General features: G+C 38.2%; 1 non-coding gene across 1 annotated transcript; it reads right to left on the reverse strand.

Moving 5' to 3' along the window:
• Positions 1-3,769: 3,769 nt before the first annotated feature.
• LOC111914022 (small nucleolar RNA R71) lies at positions 3,770-3,876 on the reverse strand. The gene has a single exon (XR_002857676.1). It is a non-coding gene; the product is annotated as a small nucleolar RNA R71 (small nucleolar RNA).
• Positions 3,877-24,518: the final 20,642 nt, after the last annotated feature.

Here is a 24,518-nt window from a genome sequence, read left to right on the forward strand (position 1 = left end):
CATTGGTCAATCCAAAAGACATAAGTAACAACTCATAATGACCCTAACGAGTTCTAAATGTTGTTTTTCAAATTTCGTCTTCTTTTAATTTGAGTTGATGGTATCCTGATCTAAGATATATCTTTGAGTAGTAGCTGGATCTTTGCAGTTGATCGAATAGATCATCAATTCTTGGAAATGGATAACGCTTCTTGATTGTTAGCTTGTTCAGCTCCCAATAATCAATACACATTCGAAAAGATTTGTCCTTCTTCTTGACAAACAAGATTGGTGCTCTCCAAGGTGAAAAACATGGCCTAATAAAGCCTTTGTCAAGAAGTTCTTGTAGTTGGCTAGATAATTCTTGCATTTTGGATGTAGCCAACTGATAAGGAGATTTCTCTACTGGTGCTGCTCCTGGAATTAAGTCGATTCGAAATTCGACTTGTCGGACGGGTGGTATTCCAGGTAGATCTTCAGGAAACACATTAGGGAAATCACATACTTGAGGTATGTCCTTGATTTCTTTTGTCTTTCTCTTCTTATCTACAATATGGGATAAGAATGCACTACATTTCTTATGTAGATATTTCTGAGTCTTGGTACAAGAGATGACTTTGAGGTTCTTCCCAGATTTATCACCATAGATAATCAGGGCTTCGCCGTTTGGTAAGGCTAGTCGTGTAGCTTTCTCATGACATAGAATTTCGGCATGGTGTGAAGCTAACCAATCCATGCCAATTATGGCATCAAAACTACCGATAGGCATTGGCATGAGGTTGATGTAAAAAAGGTAGTTTTCTAGGATTTCATGTGTTTTCTCGATTTGACTGTTAGCGATTTCTACTTCATAGATTTCATTTAATTTGCTAAACTTATGACATAACAATTTTCCAAATGTTGGAGTTATAAAACTTCTATCTGCTCCTGAATCGAAGAGTATGGTAGCATATAAATTATCTACGAGAAACGTACCAGATACGACCGAAGGGTCCTGGATAGCCTCTCTGCTTTCGATCACAAACGCCCTACCACTGCCTATGCCTCCTTGACTCCTTAACTTTGGACATTCTTTCTTGATGTATCCAACCTCACCACACTCATAACAATTTCTTCCTTCACCACGACCTATTCCAGTATTCGTTGGTTGAATAACTGTTGCGGGTGTTGTGCTCTTGCAGTAACTAGCAATATGTCCCTTCTTCTTGCACTTCATGCAGACAAAACAGTCACCTGGATGGTGACGATTGCACAGATTGCACCATGAAGATTTTGGTTGTGTGAGTACTGATGTCGTGGCTTCATAATTGGTTGCCACTTCTTGTCTTTCTCAGATGATTTTTTGGGATTCTTCCCATTATACTTGCGCTTGTTTGTTCCAGATTTGGGAGACTCGGCCTTTAAGACCACTACTGTTCCTTGGATCTCTGTGAGGGTTAGCTAATGAGCTATTCTCTTGGTGTTGTCATAGGTTGTGGTCTTTGATGTGATCACCATGCCTTTGATTTGCGATGCTAAACCCCAGATATATGATAGTGGCATATTTAGCCTTATATTAAGTATAGATTTTTATCATTTATTAGCTAATTTATTGCATATCATGGACAAAAGATACTTAAAAGTGTTTGAATTGTGTTTTCAGTCCAAAAGCGAAGCTCGGAAGCAAAAGGAAGCAGGAGAAGCGGTTGGGAGCTCGGGAATTGAACAAAGAAGAAAAATGCTTAAAAGACAAGGTACTCGGCGAGTAGGGTCGACTACTCGGCGAGTTTCATCGAAGATTCGAGAAGATAAAGACTCCGTGACTTACCATCTACGGGAATTAAGGGATGGACTCGACGAGTCCGTCTTGGACTCGGCGAGTCGGTTCGAATCTATAAAAACAACTGTCCAGATTGACACAAGGTATTCTGGAACCCTTGGGGAGGAGCAAGCTGTTAATTAGAGTCAGGAGAGATCTGAAGAACCAAGATACAACCATAAAACCAATTCCGAAGGAGATTTGAGGCAAATTTACATCATTCTTACTTTAATCTATTGTTCTTCACAATGTTTAGACTTTTAGATTTCGTTTTTGTCTTGTTAATTACCTCAATCATGAGCTAAAACCTTTAAACTTTTGTTTGAGGAGACAATATTGATACTATGGTGTGATTTATGGTAGGATTAATTCAATATTGGTGATTTTTTTGATTCTAGCTTGTTAAAGAACCTTATGTGTGAATAATAACTAATTTTCTGTTAATAGGAAGATAATAAAGCTGCATGAACATCTCTTAATTGCTACCTCATATAATTTATGTGACCACTTTATTATATGACTAGGATTAGCGACTGTGAAACTAGAATTAATAGAAAAATAGGTAAATTCATGTGTGAATTGAATTAAACTAGACAACTAGCCACTGTTTGAGTTAGTTTGTTCTCTAAGGATTAGTGTAGCGAACGTGAATCTAATCACTTGAATTGGTAGCCAATAGAAGAATTAATCCATTGCACTATTACCATAATATCAACCATAGGATCAATTGAGTTGAACTAAACAGAAGTTCCCTTCATTATTGAATTTAGTTGAATCTTTTCTTATCTAGTTTTTAGTTAATTAGTCTAAGTATTAGTTAGTAAGTTGCTAGTCTTGTAAAACTAGAGAAAACCCTCTTTATTACTTAATTTTTAGATAATATTAGTATTTAGTTTTAATTTTCCGTTCCCAGTGTTCGATACCCTACTTATCTGAACTAAACTGCTAATCGATAGGTACACTGCCTTTTGTGTGTTTGTCTTTGTGTTTAAGTTAGTAGGATTAAAACTAGTTCATTTCACACACATCAAGTTTTTAGCGCCATTGCAGGGGAGCGGTTCTAAATTAGCACTAATTTCTATTTTTATCGATACTTTGTGTGAGATTTATCTTACACAAAGTTAATTCTTAGGAATTTAGTAAGTAAGTTAGGTTTTAATATTTATTGGTTTTTATTTCAAATTTGTCAAACTTTTCTGTTTTTGCCTTGACTTCGCCGAGTGCACTCGAACTCGGCGAGTCCATCGTTGTTCACAGTTTTAGTTTTTATTTTATTTTTGTTCTTTTTACGCATTTTTCTTGGTTTATTTGCAGTTGTTTCATGACCCGAGGATCTGAGACACCTTTAGTCCCTCCACTAGAAGACCCGGAATCTGCCCTAAGGAAGAGCAAGGGAAAATCCATTGGAGAATCCGTTTCTTCAAAGAACTCGTCACTAAAGAATCTAAAATCCGTTTTCAGCAAGAAGAAGAGAAGCAAATCAGGAGCTTCCAGTGCCTCTATAGCAATAGAAGACCCGATGAAAGAGGACACCGAGTACGAAACCGAAGGAGAAGAAGACCCCACTTTCGGGCACGAATCCGACTTTGATGACGAATTAGCCATTATCATGGCTAACATCGATGAAGTCCCGATGGGGAATGGAAGAAGAGGATGCGTGACGATACCGGGCCGGGACTTGTGCAACACGCAATTCCCGTTACTGCTACTTTCAAGCTAAAGGGCCACATACTCGCTCAACTCAAGGAGATTCCCTTCTATGGAAAAGACCACGAAGATCCCTACAAGCACATGGATGAAGTCAATGATGTAGCTGATTACTTCAATGTTCCAAATGTGCTTCGCGAGACTCAGCTACTTCGCATGCTTCTAGTTACATTCAAGGGTGCTGCAAAAGATTGGCTCAAGTCACTTCCTCCCGGGTCGGTCACCACGTGGGCTAAGATGATAGAAGAATTTATTGACCACTTTTGCCCACCTTCTAAAATAGCTAAATTGAAGAAGGCCATTGCCAACTTTGAACAACAAGCTGGGGAGTCACTATATGAAGCTTGGGAGACGTACAATAGCCTGCTAAGGAATTGCCCACACCATGACCTTAATAGTCAACAAGAAGTCTCCATCTTCTATGATGGAGTCAATGTTACAACAAGGCGGTTACTTGACTCGCAAGGCCCGCTTACAAAGAAGGCACCCCCGGTGATCAAAGAATTAATTGAAGAGTTCTCTAAGCATTCTAGAGAATACCATAACCCAGGAAATGAAGTAAGTAGGGGGTAGTGAACACAGTCAACGATGGCATGGCGGTGATGATGGCTAAACTAGACAGTTTAGATAGAAGAATGACGAAGATGGATCAAACAATCCATGCTATTCAGGTGGGATGTGAAAATTGTAGGGGACCTCACTTAACTAAAGAGTGTGACTTGGATGAGAATGGAAAAAAGAAGGCGCAAGTTTTCTATTCAAGTGGCGACAAATACGATGAGAATTGGCGGGAACCCAAGAAGGAATGGCTCCCGTATGAAGAATACAAAAAGGCAAAGGAAGGGATATACAAGCAAAAAGAGAGGGGTTTCTATCAAAAGGAAGAACTAGTTATGGAAAGAAGAGCCGATTTAGAAGAAATGTTCACAAGATTTATTGCCGCGTTCGAGAAGAGGCACAATGATCATGATACTGCAATACAAGAGACCAGGACTATACTTAGGAATCAGCAAGCATCTATACTCAACATTGAGAAACAGCTTGGACAACTAGCAGATCAAGTGAACGAGAGAAGACCGGGTGAACTTCCAAGTAAAACCGAGAATAATCCGAGAATGGATAATGTGAATGCTATAACATCTAGTTATGGGGAAATTTTCACTCCTCTGACCCCTGCACAGAAGGTCTCAACTAATGTGCAAGCAGAAAAGACAGAAGAGTCGAGTTCAGCTAAACCCGACTCGACTCGCCGAGTCCCTCTAATAGAGTAGACGAGTCCATGCCCTGATGACAAATCTGCTGTTTCTTTAAAGCCTTACAGGCCTGCTTTGCCATTTCCAACTCGATCCATACCTGATCAAAAGGTCAAAGCATACAAAGATTTCATGGAACATGTTAAAGCCCTTCAAGTCAACATTCCATTTGTGGAGATGATGCTTCAAACACCCAAATACTTAAACTTGCTTAAGGGTCTCTTTGATGCTAGAAAAGATATGGCAGAAGTCGCGGAATTAGTATTGAATGAACTACCTGAAAAGAAGGGAGATTCAGGAAGCATCTCGATTCCTTGCCAATTTGGGAATATACTTGCGACTCAAGCATTGACCGATTCAGGTGCAAGTATTAACTTAATCCCTTTTTCTTTCTTCAAGAAGCTGAATTTACCAAAGCCAAGGTTTATTAATATGAAGATCCATTTGGCGGACAAGACAATAACTCGTCCAAGAGGTTTTTGTGAAGATCTTCTCATAAAAGTGGACAAATTTGTATTCCCCGTGGACTTTGTAGTGCTTGACATGAAAGAAGACCCCAAAATTCCAATTATTTTGGGGAGACCATTTTTGAATACCGCATGCGCATTGATAGTGTTGGATTAATGTCTATGTCCATAACTATAATTGGTAAGACTTGACCCGACCCGGCATGGTCCATTTGGGTTGCATGGCATCATGCACTTGGATATACTATAATGAGAGAAATAAGACACTTATGGTTATTAATATATTATAAGTTCTAGTATATTAATAATAAGAGTACTAAGATTATTTAATTAGTATTGATCAAGAATTAATCTAGGATTAATTAAATGATCAAAAGAAGACTAATTAAATATATGGGTTGATTGTGTAAATCATCCATACTTGTATAGTGGGCTAATGCTCCATGGATAATCAAGTTGGGCTAAAACCCATAGGATGGTCCATGGATGCTCCATGGTGTATTTGAACCCATAGATCCAAGGAAATGGAAATTCATGACAATTAGGGTTTACCCTAATTGTAACACTATATAAAGATCTTATTCTTGACAAAATCGGCTACTAGTATGAGACTAGTATCATCTAGAGAAGGGCTAGCCGATTTCATGAAGTGTAGATTTCTCTCAAGTTATTCCAAGTGTATTTGGTGTTGTGTGAACCATTTGAGGTGTCACACTTGGGGCCCTAGGCACTCAAGCTTCATGAAGACTTTCTACATCAAAGAGGTATGTATTCTATCTTGTTACTCTCATTGTTTTGTATGCTAGATTCGGATATGTCACAACTGAAAATTTTGAGCTATGTAATCTATACATTCAAGTTAATGTGAATCAAAAACTTCAATCAAATACATCACACAAGTACTACAAATAGTCGTCAAACAATTGGAAACCCTAAAAGTTTTTGTTTAGGTACACCTTGGACTAGAACTTCATTATTGGATCCAAATGGACCAATAAGCTTCCAATTAGACTATCATGGGCTTAGAACCCTAATTGGGCTCTAATTGGACCCACACTTATTTATTTTAACATTTTGGGCCATATTGGGCCTAGAATGAAATGAATTAAGAGCTTTGAGCCATGAATAACCTAAACTAGTCCAATAAAAATATAAAAATCCTACAACATTCTTTTAAGCTTAAAACATACCTAAGATTAACTCTAATAGTGGGCTTAGGGGCAAAAGCCCAAATTTTTCCTTTTTCCTTTCACATTCTCGGCCCAAGGCCCAAATTCAAGAGAGAGTTGACTTGCAAATGACACCTCATCTTTACCCATAGGATATCCATGCATTAATCTCATTTCTCCATGCACATCACCTCAAATATCACCTCTTCTTCCCTTCTCTCTCTCACTCTCGGCCATACACACATACACACCACAAAAATATCTCAAATCCTCTCTAGATTCACTCAAGAACACTCCCTTCTTCCCTCTCCAAAATCTCGAAAAAATAGGAAGCATTCAAGGAAGTTCTTCCACAAAAATCATCATCTAAGGTAAGGTTTTGCTTGGATCTATGACTTGTATTCCTTATTTATCAAAAATCTCTTCCTAATCCATGCAAAAATCGTGATCTTGCACCCTAGAACCATCTCAAACTCGAGATCTTCATCAAAGGGAGCTAAGGCCAAAAACACTTCATTTTTCCTTCCATTTTTCCTTGCAAAACCGAATCAACACCCCAAGGTGAGCTTCATACCCCCTATTTTCTGTTTTTATGAGTTTTGTGGGGGGGGGGGGGGGGGGGGAATACAAGTGAAAGTGTAGATCTATATGTGTTTGTATGCCTTGTATGATTTCCATGCTTATATGTATGCTTTTATGTGTTTTAATGTTGGATCTAGCCATAAAACCCCTCAAAACCGAGATATATCTTGTGTTAAATGATTTTAGCTTCAAATATATTTCTAAATACAAAGTGTTTCAAGAAAGATAGCTCAATGGTTTAGTAACAATTTTCTTTAAGCTAAAAACACAAATTTTGGGCCAAAAATGTGAAAAATACAAAATTAAGAGCCCAAATTGACATTTCACAGATTCTGATGGATGAAGTGTGCCAAAACAGTTTCCATAAAACTATTTCTAGAATTATACTCAATTAGAGGATTAAAAACATGAATTTCAAGCTTAATGGGCTAAAAATGGAAATTTCGGCCCAATGAGGCCCATTATGCGAAGTTTTCTGTTTTGGAGGGCCAAAACTGTGATTTTCTGTAAAACAGTGGACCATAAGTGATCCAAGTCCTTTTCAAAGGTTTAAAATGCTTTTTAAATTAAAAAGGACCAAAGTTGCAAAAATTTTCCAATTTGGGCCAAAATTGTCAATGTTGCGAAAAGAAGGGATTAAAACCGAGAAAACTGCATTTTCAGGGACTTAAACTGTTTTCTATGAAAAATATGCTGAAAAATATTAATTTCAATAATTTTTGGTGTTAAAATGTCAAGAAAATTAGTTCAAGGACCAAACCGGGAAGTATTTAATAAAAGGGTTGAAAATGTAAATTTTACAAACAATGAGGGGCTGAAAACAGAAATATTTCAAGGCTAATTCAATATACACAATTTGATCAAATAATGGCACCGCGGCTATCGACGAAATACAATACATTACAATACCAAAAATCGTTGTTAAACGAATTGGCTCGGTCTCGAGCCAATAGAATTCTACAACTACTAACACTACGACACTGCGATTCATACAAGTAACGCTTGGTTATACATATACATACGAGTGTGCACAGACGTCTACGCACCATCTTTGGGCCCCACAAGTTTAAAATCTTGTTCGTTGAGCCTAGCTAGCCCAATGACCTGATCTTAAGGCCCGAAGACATTTTTTTTTACGGTGTGTTGGGTTTTACCGATCCGACACAACGTAAATAGACTTTCAATGGCTTGTATACCACCGGTCCCCAAGGGTCCTTTGGTATTGCTAGTAAGGTCTACATTTCATGCGAGGCGGGTCGGGGACCCCTCGTACATTTTTATCCCCAAACGGTTAATGGAGTTACCGGGGTTTTCGTGACCTCTTTCTCTTCGGATGTGGGACTACACCTAGTCAGGGCGATTGGATAACGCGATTAGTACTGACGACGCCTTCGGAGTCGTTAGTATAACTATAAACTGGGCGTTTGTGTAACGCGGGTTTGTAGTAAATAATCCTGCTCGAGAACCTTCCAACGTCGCCTGGGACTGACACTATACGCTATGCAATGGTTTCAATGTAACTTCATGTAATTCAAGGAACTAGGAGAACATCGGGTTTTCCTAGGGTTTTCAATACATACAGATTTGAAATGCATACAACTTCAATGAATTTTTTTTTACAAGTATAGAAACAAACAAGCATACCTATGGATCTTCACAAACGTTTTCAAAAGCTTTTCTTTTCAGAAAATATCGGATTTTCTGGTGGTTTTCAAACAATACAAACATTGGATTTCAAACACCACTTATGAACTCACCAACATTTCATATGTTGACGTTTTTCAAAATACTTGTATTCTCAGGGAACCAGTGAATCAAGGGAAATCATATTCAGTGACGGTTGCAGTTTATTTATGTATGAATCAAACAATTTAATTTTTGGGAATGTAATGTTTAAACAATGTATGACATGTAAACACTGTTGGTTGTAATATATTGATGCACGGTGACGAATGTTGTTATGTTTCATATATATTCAATGTTATAGTATTCAATTGAGTCACGACAGCCCCCGGACGTTTCCGCCGTCTGGTTCGGGGGTGTGACAGGATAATACCTTGGAAGTTCTTATTTGCATGTATAATAGAGAAAACATAGATCCAAGGTATTTAGGGTTGCATGTAAACTTAGGAGTGTTAGAATGCTCAAAACCCAACAGTGGTATCAGAGCCTAGGCTTGTTTTCTTGTTATACTTTCAAAAGGAGCTGAAAAATCGAGTTTTGATGTTGTTTGCCCAGTAGACTCGTCGAGTCCATGAATGGACTCGCCGAGTCCAAGACAAAATGCATCCAACTCGCCGAGTTGGTTCATGCACTCGACGAGTTGGACCCCCAGACAGCATAAATTCGACTTTTTTGGCTGGAATTAGACTAGGAACATTACCCTAAGATGTTTTTGGACTTATAAACTTGTTTTTGATGTGGTAATGTTCATGCTAATCCAATTTCAAAGATAATTGTCAACAGATTCATGTTTTGTATTAGTTTAAGGTTTAGACTAATTACATGAAAAAGTTTGATTTGAATTATCTTGTTCTTATGAGTTGCTTAGATTAATAGAAAAGTTGAGTGAAATAGTTGTTTTCAATCCAAATTAATCTAAGAGTTGATTCTAAAATGTGTTTTTTTAACTTGTCCTTAAGTTATATGAAAAGTCACATTTAAGTTTCATAAAACTCATAATAGTTGGCAAAGGTTACAAAAATGAAGAGTCTAGTTCTAAATAAATGAGTTTATGACTCCATAACTTGTCCTCAAGTTATGGAGGACCAAGAGTCTCTTCATTAAATAATAATAAAAAAAAGAGTGTAACCTTAATTAATTCCATAAGTTATAAAATAAAGAAAAGTTAATTCTTTTATTAGTTTAAAGTCTTCCATAACTTGTCCTCAAGTTATGGAACTTGAAGAGTTTTTGGATTAAAACTACTTTAGACACATAAGTTATGGAATTAATTAGTTTTGAATAGTTTCAAAACTTGCCCTCAAGTTTTGGAATTTGAAAAGTTTTCACTTATGAATACTTTAATTCCAAGTTAGCCCTTAGAATTTTAAAGAGTTAAAATTCAACCCTTATACTTTATAATATTATAAGTTAATAATATATATATGTATAAGAGTAAAGTCAGTCTTACCGCTAGTACGCCTCATTCACGAAGCCGGTCTATAAGGTGGGTATAAGGTTGTTGCCTATAAAATGGCAACTTAATGGGTGTCCACTCTCACCCACCGCTTGCTTGACTGATGGAGGGTCGTTAGCCGAACGGGTTTGACAGGACTAGAATTCTACCTTCATTAAAAGTATTAATGATAAATACTAAGTAAGTAAACTCTTAATAATAGCCAATCTTAGTTACTTAGGAAAATGTGAATAAGGTGCTAATCCATGAAATTACACTTTGCACTTTGTTTAAGTCGGTTAGTGGAGCGTGTGTGGTTAACCGGCACACTAACTCGTATTTAACAAGGTAGGCAAAGGGTAACTTAATGTTTATCATAGTATCGATGGAGCGTGTGCGGTTAACCGGCACATCGATTGAGGGGTAAACACTTAAGGGTAAAAAGTAATTTACATGGTTACTTCACACCTTGTTTTGTGATCCTCGGCATCCCAGTCACAAAACCTGAAGGGCACACTCGAGATTGAAACATGCCATTGAACAGTTCAATGAATCTCAAAAGATCTAGGAGTTTCAAAACCAATTAAAACCTAATAATACATTTCGTTTATCTTGGTGGAAATTGGTGAATCGCCATTCACCTACCTTAAAATGTTTTATAGCTTGGATTACAGCATACCTCCTCTAAGTTATAAAATAGTTTGTTGGGTCCTAGCGTTAATATTTCATATTGGGTGTCATATTAAGGACTTAAGATCAACTATCTTTCATATCTCCCAAAAGATGTCTGGTTTAGACATTTATGATCTTCCTAAATCTCTTGAAACAAGCTTTCCTAATGAAGATGATGTCCCATGGATATCATACTTCTTCACCTCTTCAAATTATTCTCCCTAACCCACAAGTTCTTGAAAAGTTTAAGGTCACTCAGGCCCTATTGGCAAGGCAAGGTATAGGTGTGGTCACATCTTGGAGATGTAGTCACATATTGACAAGCCGGGAGAGTTGGGTGTCAAAGTCTTGAGAAAGTTGGTGGTTCAATCACTTTCTAAGTCACATAGTGAGTTCCTTTGGGACACCTATGAAACAGACTATGACAAGACCCTTAATGATCTTATCTATTTGTTAAGATCAACTTCCTTAAAACTTGATGGACATTGACAATAGTGACACAGGAAATCCCGGAAAGCAATCTCTTCCCAATGGAAAGGGATCGGCCATAGTCAACTCAGTTGACCAAATGGTAAAGAGAAAAGCTAAGTCTGTGATAGTCCCGTGTACCATTATCAAAGGGTCCATATGTTTATATTGCCAAAGGAAGGGACATCGGTTACGAATCTACCAAATTTACCAATGGATGTTGAAGTCAATATGTTTGACTCTACTTCAGGTAAAGTCCACTATCTAACTCTGCTAAGTTTCTAATCTAAGATTCTTGATACATGATGTGACTGGGTCACATGTTGATGTTTTAAGAATCAAAGAAAAAGTAAAGAAACATAACGAAAGAATATGCTGCATCTGATCGCGTAGATGGATTTCTATCACGTAGCTTGAAGATCGGATTCTTGAGCTACTTCTTAGGAGTTATGAGATATTGCTTAGGAATAGATAACAACAAGTTTTCATATGGGTTGTAAAGATAATTTTTTCCGCAAAAATTTAAAATAAAAGAAAATTTTTGATTTTATTTATTTTAAAATATCCTTACAATGGCATTTGAGGAAAAATTGTTGCTTATAAGATTCCATTCATAGCAAGAGTGGAAATATCAAATTGATTCTTTCATTTGTTGTAATGTCTAAATTTACCAAATAAGGAAAGATTCTCATCACCGAAGTTTCAATTGGACCAGGACTTGGAATCATGCAAGGTGTATAGCATGATGAATGAGAACTTTCAAGTATTGGAAAATTAAGACTAATTACTTGTTCACATGGATGTGTGAGTCAAGTGAAGGACTAAGGGATCGAGTACACATTCTTGTGCACTGATCAAGTCCACCACAAAAGATTGATAAAACTATTCGTCATAGTTTACAAAAGCTCAGTAAATATGATTATACTTACAAGCTTAAGTGTAACTCTGAGACATTGGAAAAAGGTTCCAATGTATGACAGAGCGAATAAGAAGACTCAAATTAGGCTGAAGGATAAAAGTTTCTCAAATCTAAAAAGATGGGAGAGTACTTTAGTATCAATTTTTGTGATCATCTTAATGATTAAGAAACCATAGCACAATTAGTTCTCTAAGGAAATCTTAGTGCATTCTTATGACTAAGAAGAGGGATCTTGAATTGTTGAAATGGTTAAATCAAGAAGATGAGTCATACTTCGTTCCAATACAAGTCTTAGAGTCATACTCCAAGATTGTAACTTGAGTGACATGTCTTAAAGAAGGTTTAAAACACTTGTAAAATGTAAGAGTAAAAGTTTTCTACTCTTGTATATTTGAAATTGGTAAGTTGTGATGTTTTGGATAAAACAAAGACCAACTTAGGACACTTTTTGAGAAGTGTTTGTCTTGATTAGAATCCACACTATCTCTTGAATAACTAACAAGAAAGTATTATATGTCAAGAGGACAGTGGGGGTCTTAAAGGTCTTGAAAGTCTCAAGAACTAATCAAGAATAAAACCTGAAGTTCTTCACTAGCACACGACTTGAGGTTTATAACCTATCGTGTTGAAATATTCTGTGCCCATTCCAGTTAAAGTTGGCTTTGCATATGAGTTCTTAGAGTTCTTAATTAGTTGCACAACAACCTGGAAGCAATGGCAGGCCCGTGAGCTGCAAGGTCGCAAGAAGTTAAGATTCAGTTCAATCCATATGAGTTTGGATTTGTCATTATCCATGTCTTGTGACTATGGTTTTGACAATTCACATGGATAAGAACACATACACCATAAAAAAATCTAAGTGTCATAAGGTTTCTCTCCGATTCATGAAAATCATGGTGAGGAAACACTTTCACTAAGTAGATTTTAGCTAGATAGCAATTGTGATATTTGCATTCTCAAAGTCGTTAGTGGAGCATGTGTGGTTTAGCAGCACACTAACCTGGACTTGTGAGAAGTGGCAAAAAGTTCTAACCATTATGATTACGGCATCCCTCTTCATCATTGTTTAGACACACAAGTGTGCTATCTAAGGGAAGGTGTATGATTTTGATAAAGTTTTATCAAAACAATCTAGTATCAGAAATTTGAACTTTGGTAAGAAAGTCAGCTGATTTCTGAATACATTTCAAAGCTAGTGGGAGCATAAGTGTTATGCTAATAATCATCATGTTAGTGGGATCATGATAATTATGATAAGTATTGCAAGTAAGCAATGTTAATTATAGAAAACAAAAGTTTCAATTGGGAAAGAGTTGTTTTGCTATAATTAAGGGAGAGGAAATTATACTTCATCTCAAGTCTATAAGCTTAGATCGTGAGGTTTTAATCATTTAGTCAAGGAAATATATATGAATTTCATGTTGGAATGGCTCAACATAAGGAAATTCTGTATATGGGTCCATTATTTGCGTTCTAAAATTCGATTATGATTACGGCATCCCTTTTCATAATCTGAATTATGAGAACTTGGCAAATTGAAATGGACATATTTTAGCAAAAGACTGGTTTAGTCTTTATGTGAGACATCATGAATCGTGTCCCATATGCTTCGGATATAGGATCGATTACATGTGCTATATTCATCATTTCTAAAATTTTCCAAATGCCTGGGGCATTAAGAAGGGAAAAGGTTTAGAACTGGATATGACTAAAAGGATTAAACAATTGTCGAGGACATTCTAAGGTTTACCAAAGATTGGTTGCACAAGGACAGTTGGAAGTATAGTGATAATTCTGGAAGGACCATATTGACATAATCTGGAAGGAGGCAACTCTTGTTCAGAAGTAATAGTCAAAATGGAATCTGGAAATGTTTCAAAGTTAGAAATTATTTAATCTGTGTAAGATTAGGAAACTTAATGCAAGAAGGATGGTTCTAAGGAGCTGATCTCCTTTGGAATGCTCTGTAATGTTTGTTGTCAAGTCTTTCTGACTTTGTGCATAATCATTACAAGAGGATCAATGCATATAAGTTTAGAATCTAATAGATTTCAGTAAATGGCATGAATTTGGAATTCTTGCATTTGCAGTAAGGATTTGGGAGTGTGAAAACAGAATCATTGAAGTTATGTTCAATTGATCTAGTTCACAAAGTAAAGATCATAGACAAACATAGTATGCATACTTGGTGTGTGGCATGACTAGTGTTTAGAAAACATAGTGTACATGCTTGGAGCATGGGAAAACTATTGTTTTAAATTCAAGAATAAAGTTGATAGTTTAAACAGTATACAATGAATAACGTGTAATCATATGGTGATAAATAAAAGGTGTTTTATTTATGTTCATAGGTTTTGATACCATATTGGATTCAATTATTATTGTGTTTCATTTTGCATGTTTTGACTTCCAGAATAAACTAGGTTATTCTTCTGGAATGACTAAGTTATTCAAACCATCCACAGTCGGTCATATGTTGGAAGTAGATATGAATTAAGACTGTCATGGGTTGGCTTGTAGAGGTCTAAGGTGTTGGACAAAGGGCTACAACACTCATGAGTGCTCATAAGTTCTGAGTATTGGATTCAACCCGCGCTCATTGGAATCATGATAAAAATCCACTAAAGGTATATTCCAGGAAAAAGAATCGTATGACAGTTGTCAATATGGGGCAATTGAATTCTATTTTTGGGAATTGGCTGAATCCACTAGGCTAAATCAATTAAATGGCAATTGGCTGGAGTTACCCAAATCAAGGGGTGGTTATCAAAGGAAGTGGGAGCAATTACCATACGTAACCTTAGCAGCTACCATATTTAATATTAAGAATAGGGTATTATAAATAATAGGTTTGCTTATTAGTTGAGTATCACATATTACTCATATTTATCTTTTCCTATAATTGGAGACCTTGCCCCTCTCGAATCGGGCCATTTCTAATAAAAAGCTAGCCTACCTCTATTCTTAATAACCCCGTTCTTATCATTTGGTTCCGTTGCCGGGAAATAACATGGTGCAAACCCGGAATAGCGACAACAACCTACCCAATCCCATTGCCACTCAATTGGCTGGCATAGCAGCAAAGCTAGTATCAATTGAAACAATGAAGGAAGATATAGCAGCCCTGAAAAAGAGGGAACGGTCCAGCGGGAGCAAGAACGACGAGGGGGAAAGCAATTGGAGGGGTCGAATGGCACATAAACCCTACAACAAAATTGATTTCCCAACTTTTAGTAGCTGAGACCCACGTGGATGGTTGCTGAAAGCCGAAAAATACTTCAGGTACTATCAGATCCCGGATGAAGAAAAGGTGGAGATAGCTTCAATGCACTTAGAAGGAGATGCCTTGGACCTCTATTCATGGTTTTCTCATGATCGTCTGATCACCTTCTGGGAAGAATTGGTCCAGGTATTTACAAGAAATTTTGGCCCTGATGAGTTTCAGAACCCTGATGAGTTCCTATGTAGCATTAAACAAACTGGTACAATACAAGAGTATCGACAGGAGTTCGCTAAGAGAACCTCTCGGGTTTCAAATTGGCCAGATCACTGTCTTTTAGGAGTATTCCTAAATGGCCTAAAAGATGAACTAAAATAGGATGTACGAATTCACAAACCCCGTACGGTATATAGTGCCATGAGTTTGGCTTTGGAATTCGAATCTAAACTCACTTGTCATCGATCTAGGAAAAATATCTCGGGAACCCCAAATTTGAAACTCTCACAAGCAGATCCTAAACCGACCTCTTTTATCCCAGCCCAAACATCAAACCAATCAAGAAATGTTTCACGAATTTCCGAAAATGAGAAGCAAAATCGATTTCTAAAAGGGGAATGCTTTAGATGTGGCGAAAAATACGGACCGGGTCATCATTACAAAACCGGTACACTCAAGGTTTTAGAAGCTGATGAAGTCGTGGAAGAATCTCCTAATATGGGTCTTACTGATCTTGATTCTGACCAACAGGAGACTGCTGAAATTAGCTTACATGCTATTCTGGGAAAATCGCAACCTACCACAATGAAAATCCATGGTATGCTTCATTCTATAGAAGTTTTAATTTTAATAGATGGCGGATCTACACACAATTTTATCTCAGATGTCTTGGTGAATGAACTTAAGTTGGCGACTCAACCGGTAACATCTTTTGGTGTTCAAATCAGTAACGGAGACCTAATTCGATGTGGTCAAATCTGCAAAAATCTTTCTGTACAGATTAATGACCTCAAGATCACACAGGATTTTCATCCTTTCTCTCTTGGTGGAGCGGATCCAGTTTTGGGTGTTCAATGGTTAGCTACGTTAAATACGGTTCAAGCTAACTGGAAGGAATTATTTATGATTTTTTCAATAGATGGAAAGCGATATAAGCTACAAGGCATTTCATCCGACCCTCAAAAGTCATCCAGTTTCCAACACCTAGCCATTGAACAAGAAACTACCCCTTGTATACCCGTCCCATTGCAACCAGTTGTCAACCAATACACCACCATCTTTAAAGAGCCTCAACATCTACCCCCGATTCGATCACAAAACCATTCAATCCCACTTATGCCAAACTCCACTCCACCTAACATCCGTCCTTACCGTTACCCCTATTCCCAAAAAAATGAGATAGAAAAACAAGTGGAACAGTTGATGGCCGTTGGTTTTATTCAACCAAGCACCAGCCCTTTTTCAAGCGTTGTACTACTAGTGAAGAAGAAAGATAATTGTTGGCACATGTGCATCGATTACCGAGCCCTCAACAAGATAACTATTGCCGATAAATATCCGATCCCCAATATTGACGAATTACTCGATGAGCTGCATGGTGCTACAGTGTTCTCAAAACTCGATTTGCGATTGGGTTATTATCAAATTAGGGTGGCAGCCCCGGATATTGAAAAAACGGCCTTTCGCACTCACTCGGGTCATTACGAATTCAAGGTCATGCCTTTTGGCCTAACTAATGCTCCTTCCACATTTCAGGCTATCATGAATGATATATTCCGTCCATACTTACGACGTTTCATACTTGTGTTCTTTGATGATATTTTAGTTTATAGTCCAAGTATGGAACAACACAAATTCCATTTGGAACAGGCCTTAAAATTACTTCATGACAACCAATTTTTTGCCAAACTATCGAAATGTTGCTTTGGGCAAGAACAGGTGGTGTTCCTTGGGCATGTGATCAGCTCGAAAGGAGTTAGTGTGGAAGAAGAAAAGATATCAGCAGTTAAATCATGGCCTGTACCATCGACAGTCAAGGAAGTGAGAGGTTTTCTTGGGTTATCAGGGTACTACAGATGTTTTGTTCGTAATTATGGTGTCATAGCTCGTCCCCTCACTACATTAACCAAGAAAGATGGATTTCTCTGGTCAGAAGAGGCCCTTAAAGCATTTAATGACTTAAAAAAGGCTTTGTTATCCACTCCAGTCCTTCGGCTACCCGATTTTTCAAAACCTTTTGTCATAGAATGTGATGCTTCATCGGATGGTGTGGGAGCAATATTATCACAGCAAGACCATCCTGTGGCCTATTTCAACAAGGGGTTCTCTCCATCTAACCGATTTAAATCGGCTTATGACAGAGAGTTGTTGGCATTGGTATTGGCGGTACAAAAATGGAGTCATTACCTGCTTGGTCGTCATTTTTTAATCCGCACTGATCATTACACCTTGAAATTTTTGTTAGAACAGCGAATTACCACTATTGAGCAGCAAAGGTTGCTACTTAAATTGATGCCTTATGATTTCTCGATTATTCACAAAGCAGGAAAAGAGAGCAAGGGAGCTGATGCTCTATCTCGACGACCTCATTCAGGAGAATTGTTGACATTAATTGTGCCTTATAGTGTTGAGGTAGCTGAAATCAAAGCAGGGTATCAAACCGACCCATTTACAAAAGACTTGATTAGCAAACTAAATGAAGATCCTTCATCAGTTATTGATTTTTCTCTTGCAAATCAGCTTTTGTTTTATCAAGGGCGTTTGGTAATACCTGAAGTATCTTCCCTCAGGCTAAAACTGTTACAGGAAGCACATGATACTCCACTTGGTGGCCATGGAGGTTTTTTAAAAACCTATAAACGATTGTGCTCTCGTTATTATTGGCTAAAGATGAAACAGGATGTAAGGGTTTTTGTGCAGCAATGTGTCATATGTCAACAAGAGAAATACCAAAATCTGTCCCCCGCCGGTTTGCTTCAGCCCTTGCCCATTCCAAGCCAAGTTTGGGAGGATATTTCTATTGATTTTATCGTATGTTTACCCCCATCAAGCCGTTTCGATACTATCTTAGTCGTGGTGGATCGCCTAAGCAAATATGCTCACTTTCTCTGTTTATCTCACCCATTCACGGCTAAAGGGGTAGCAGCGATATTTTGCAAAGAGATTATCTAATTACATGGTTTTCCTCGCTCTATCGTCTCTGACCGAGATGTGGTTTTTCTTAGCAACTTTTGGCAAGAATTGTTTCTATTAAGTCAAACCAAACTTAAATTTAGCACAAGTTATCATCCTCAAACGGACGGTCAAACGGAAGTCTTGAATCGTTGTTTAGAAGCTTATCTACGTTGCTTTACTAGTGAACAACCAACCAAAGGGAGTACTTTCATACCATGGGCTGAATATTCTTATAACATTGGTTACCATACATCTACTGGTACAACACCATTTACTGTTGTTTATGGCAGGGAACCTCCTTCTTTGTTTCCTTATGTTACAGGGGAAACCAAAAATGCAGAACTGGAACATCAATTACTTAATAGGGATGATATGTTGAAGCTCCTACGACAAAACCTCCAAAAGGCCCAAGACCGGATCAAAAACCAAGCAAATTTGAAGCGATGGGAACTCACGTTTCAGGTTGGTCATTATGCTTTCTTGAAGATTCAGCCCTACCGTAAAAAAAGTTTGGCCAAGCGCCGATACGAGAAGCTTTCTCCAAGGTTTTTTGGCCCATATCGTATTAAACGAACAGACGGCCCAGTTGCTTATGAGCTGGAACAACCACCTGAAGCTAGAGTTCACCCAGTCTTTCACGTTTCGATGCTTAAACCGGCTCATGGCTCCTTTTCTTCAGTCCCAACTGCACCTTTACCCATCACCAAAGACTGGGAAATTGACTGGCAACCAAGTTCTGTCATCACTCATTGTTGGGTTCGTGAAGCTGGCCACCCAAACTTAGAACTGTTGGTTTCTTGGTGTAACCGCCCCATCGAAGAGTCCACATGGGAAACCTATGATTTGATAAAGGAGCAATTCCCTACTTTCTGCCTTGAGGACAAGGCGTTTTACCGGGAGGGAAGTAATGATAAAAATCCACTAAAGGTATATTCCAGGAAAAAGAATCGTATGACAGCTGTCAAAATGGGGCAATTGAATTCTATTTTTGGGAATTGGCTGAATCCACTAGGCCAAATCAATTAAATGGCAATTGGCTGGAGTTACCCAAATCAAGGGGTGGTTATCAAAGGAAGTGGGAGCAATTACCATATGTAACCTTAGCAGCTACCATATTTAAAATTAAGAATAGGGTATTATAAATAATAGGTTTGCTTATTAGTTGAGTATCACATATTACTCATATTTATCTTTTCCTGTAATTGGAGACCCTGCCCCTCTCGAATTGGGCCATTTCTAATAAAAAGCTAGCCTACCTCTATTCTTAATAACCCTGTTCTTATCAAACCACTTCATGGATTTTATCACGAGTGATCATGAGATGATAATATCTTATATTCTTCAAACCTAGAGATATGAGTTGTTACTATGAGTTGATAGTACACTGATTGCACAAAAACGCATTTGGTAACTCGGTGCTATAAAACGTGTCTTTGTGTATGATTCAACAAGTAGTAGAACAAGCCATATGAGTCAAAGTTTATCCATTCCTTTTACCTTCGGGATAAAAGCGATATCTGTGTGCCCCTCGATCATTTGATGATGACAAATGGAAGTGCTCGGCCGGGCCAGGACTGATTTTATTTGTTCAATTAGTCAGTCGTCATAAATTGGAAATCGGGAAACAACAAATGGACAGAGAGAATGATTATAATCCATGTATCAGTCCATATGATATCTAGAATGGAGGAATATATGATCCCTTATCTAATGGACAAGTCATTGACAAAGGTCAGAGTTCATCGACAAGGTCAGAGTTCGACAGAAGCTTTTGAGAGCTACGATTGCCAGTTGGTTCCTGAAGTCATACGCAATAATAGTTTTAGACTTATCCAAGTGGGAGACTGTTGGATTAATGTCTAAGTCTATAACTATAATTGGTAAGACTTGACCCGACCCGGCATGGTCCATTTGGGTTGCATGGCATCATGCACTTGGATAGAATATAATGAGAGAAATAAGACACTTATGGTTATTAATATATTATAAGTTCTAGTATATTAATAATAAGAATAATAAGATTATTTAATTAGTATTGATCAAGAATTAATCTAGGATTAATTAAGTGATCAAAAGAAGACTAATTAAATATATGGTTTGATTGTGTAAAGCATCCATACTTGTATAGTAGGCTAATGCTCCATGGATAATCAAGTTGGGCTAAAACCCATAGGATGGTCCATGGATGCTCCATGGTGTATTTGAACCCATGGATCCAAGGAAATGGAATGTCATGACAATTAGGGTTTAACCTAATTGTAACACTCTATAAAGATCTTATTCTTGACAAAATCGGCCACTAGTATGAGACTAGTATCATCTAGAGAAGGGTTAGCCGATTTCATGAAGTGTAGATTTCTCTCAAGTTATTCCAAGTGTATTTGGTGTTGTGTGAACCATTTGAGGTGTCACACTTGGGGCACTAGGCACTCAAGCTTCATGAAGACTTTCTACATCAAAGAGGTATGTATTCTATCTTGTTACTCTCATTGTTTTGTATGCTAGATTAGGATAATACCTTGGAAGTTCTTATTTGCATGTATAATAGAGACAACATAGATCCAAGGTATTTAGGGTTGCATGTACACTTAGGAATGTTAGAATGCTCAAAACCCAACATATAGATGTATGCGAATCCACACTAACATTGAGGGTAGGAGATGAGTCAGTTGTGTTCAAAGCTATACCAGAGATTAAGCAAGAAGAAACAAGAAAAGAAGAAGTTTCCTCCATTGATTTGGATGATGAAATATTCCAAAATGAACTTGCACTCTTAGAAGAAGAAGACCCAAGTAAATTTTTACTATCTTCTGGAGGAAATAATGATGTTGAAAAAGACTTAGAGGAGATAGAGAAGATGTTGAAGGGAACTGATTCAGAAAACACAGTGGAATGTGAGGAATTCGCACCGACTCGCCGAGTCAAGTCGACGGACTCGACGATTCCAGTCAAAAATTTCAGCGACTTGGATTATCAAGCAGCAGAAGGTGGAATTGTTAAAGCATATGGTGACTTCCAATACGCTAAAGTAGCTTGGCTCGATACAATGATGCAAGAAGATGAAGACATTTGACTCGACAAGGAGGCAAGTTTTGGGGAAGAGGAGAATGCAACGGTTAGGAAAGATGATGCTGATAAACCATTCATTGAGTCACATGTAACCAAACCTCGAGCCCAAGTTTTGACCAATTATGAAGTAATGAAGTTTAAAGAAAGAGAAGGTCAAAAGGGGGTGAAGAAGAAGAAGGTGGGGAAAAGGACCATGCGTGCAATTGAAGAAGATGCCACAAGGAAAAAGAGAGAATAATTTAGACGGGCTTACATGAGGAAGATACATGCCTATAAAACGAAGTATAAACCACAAAAGAGTAGGTGTGCATTCCCGATGCAGGAAAATGAAGACACGTAGATGGGAAGGAGTCCAGCTAATGACTCTTTCTCGTTTTAGTTTGATTTTCATTTTTAGGATTTTTCTTTTTCTACTTTCATCTTCTAAATCATCAAACATGACTGCTTGAGAGTACGTATGGGCTGAGTGTGGGGTGAATTGAATTTTTTAGGAACACATGACAAAATGATACAATTTTTGAATTGTTTGCAAGTGACTCGCCGAGTCTGACCCTGACTCGACGAGTCTATTCAGGATTCAGATGAGTTTCAATTCGCAACCATACTTGCCGAGTCTGACCCTGATTCGACAAGTCGACTTTATTTACAAAAAAAATTAATAATTATATTTTTACATCTGGTAAAATTTGGTTTTTTACCCTAATATGCTCCTATTCCATTCATACTCGTCGTGCACCTACTGGTATTCTCTCTCAAGCACTCATCAAGTTCTTCAAATTTTCTTCAAAATTCTCGAATTCCATCAACCAAGGTACTTAATTTCTTCAATAATTTTGTTAAAGTCATGATTTTTAGATGTTATAAAGTATCAATTTTATAGAACACCCGTTTTTGAAGTTTAGTGAATTTTTAGGGTTTTTGATTTTGATTTAATTGTGATGTTTTGGATGGATATTCTTTCTCTAATACACCTTATGGACATCCCTGGACAAACCCTTGGAAAAATTTTGAGTTTTTATGGGTGCATTGGAACTGACCCGTCGACTGACTCACGCAGTTCATCAGGCTCGCCGAGTCGTTCATGGACTCGACGAGTCCAGTTGGGTGCCTAGAAATTTTTTTGTCTTAATGTGTTTCTGTGTCTTTTGTTTGTTAATTGTTTTACAAGAACCATGTTTTCAAGTGGACAAATCTCTCGAGGAAGATATGGAGATTTCCCTTGGTTGCATTTTCCACAAATCAATTCAAATTTAACAAGAACCAGGTGGAAGAAGAAGCTTGCGGAGCTTCAGAAAAAAGAGATATGTGCTCCCAAAACATGTAACACCGTGAATTTCAAAATAATTTTTTGCATAATATAAAAACATTTTCATTTATATTTTCATAAAACAGCAAGTTTAAAACTCCAATCCATATCATACAAAATCCCAAGATCACATATCATAAAAATCCCATGCGTGTGTACAGATCAAGCCGGCGCCTTCCCACGGTCATCACTAGTACCTGAAACAAACAACACTAACACTGTACGCACAAAGCTTAGTGAGTTCCCTAATATACCACACATAACACATATTAGCCACTTGAGGCTATAACTCTGTGGGTCCGTAGACCCTACTCTGTGAACCTACTGGTTCTAACTCTGGGAACCTTCCGGTTCCAACTCTATAAACATGCACAACATAAATCACATAGAAATAATGTAGTACAACACATATCATACATATAGCATACAAATACTCTGTCACATAACTCTGATTACCTACTCAAGGTAAAGTATAGTGAGAAGACTCACCTCGTATATCTCAATAACTCGCGAATCCTGGAAATCACTCGTGCTCGATCCTCCGAGCTATAATCCTCCTATAACATCATATATCTCTAATTAACACTTTTACCACTAAGGTTGACTACCCCTATCAAGTCAACACTGGTCAACTCTGGTCAACAGTCAACGGTCATCTTTGACCGGACTCGGCGAGTGCACTAGGGCGACTCAGCGAGTCTACACGTGTTCACTGATTGGTGAATAATGGCCTCTTATCTCACTCACAAGAACCCTCAGTTGTTTAGGTGCTCTCAAGGTCAAGGTAGCCGCAATGAAGGGCCATAAGGTCCTTTAAATAGGGCTTAGGACCGGGAAATTAGGGTTTCATTAAACAGCGCGGACTCGCCGAGTCTAGGCGCGAACCCGCGTCCAGAACCGCGATCCTACTCGGCGAGTTTGAGCTCCAACTCACCGAGTCCCCTCACAAAACACCAAAAATATATGAATAAAAGATACCTGGAAATCCGAGCTGTTACAATTCTCCCCCACCTGAACTAGACTTCGCCCTTGAAGTCTCGCTCTACAAATAGCTCTGGATGCTGCTCACGCATCTCACGCTCCGGCTCCCAGGTCATCTCTGACCCCTTTTGATGCTGCCACTGAACCAACACTAGGGGTACCTCCTTGTTCCTCAGAACCTTGATTTTCTGATCTCAGATGGCCACTGGTCTCTCGGCATAATTCAGGCTCGCATCCACCTAAATATCCTCTAACGGAACCACTGCCGACTCGTCAGCTATACACTTCCTCAGCTGTGACACATGAAAAGTGTCGTGAATCTGCCCCGACTCTGCTGGCAAATCCAAACGATAGGCTACCCGGCCTACCCTCGCGATCACACATAAAGAACCAATATATCGGGGCCCCAACTTGCCCCTCTTCCTGAATCGAATCACTCCTTTCCAAGGAGAGACCTTCAGGAGTACAAGGTCGCTGACCTGGAACTCAAGCTCGGACCAGCGCCTGTCTGCGTAACTCTTCTGTCGTTTCTGAGCGGTCAACAACCTCTGTCTGACCTGCTGGATCTGCTCTGAAGTCTGAAGCACGATCTCTGTACTGCCCATTACCCGCTGTCTAACCTCTCCCCAACAAATGGGG

This window comes from Lactuca sativa, chromosome 3, assembly GCF_002870075.4.
Source record: "Lactuca sativa cultivar Salinas chromosome 3, Lsat_Salinas_v11, whole genome shotgun sequence".
Taxonomy (NCBI): Eukaryota; Viridiplantae; Streptophyta; class Magnoliopsida; order Asterales; family Asteraceae; genus Lactuca; species Lactuca sativa.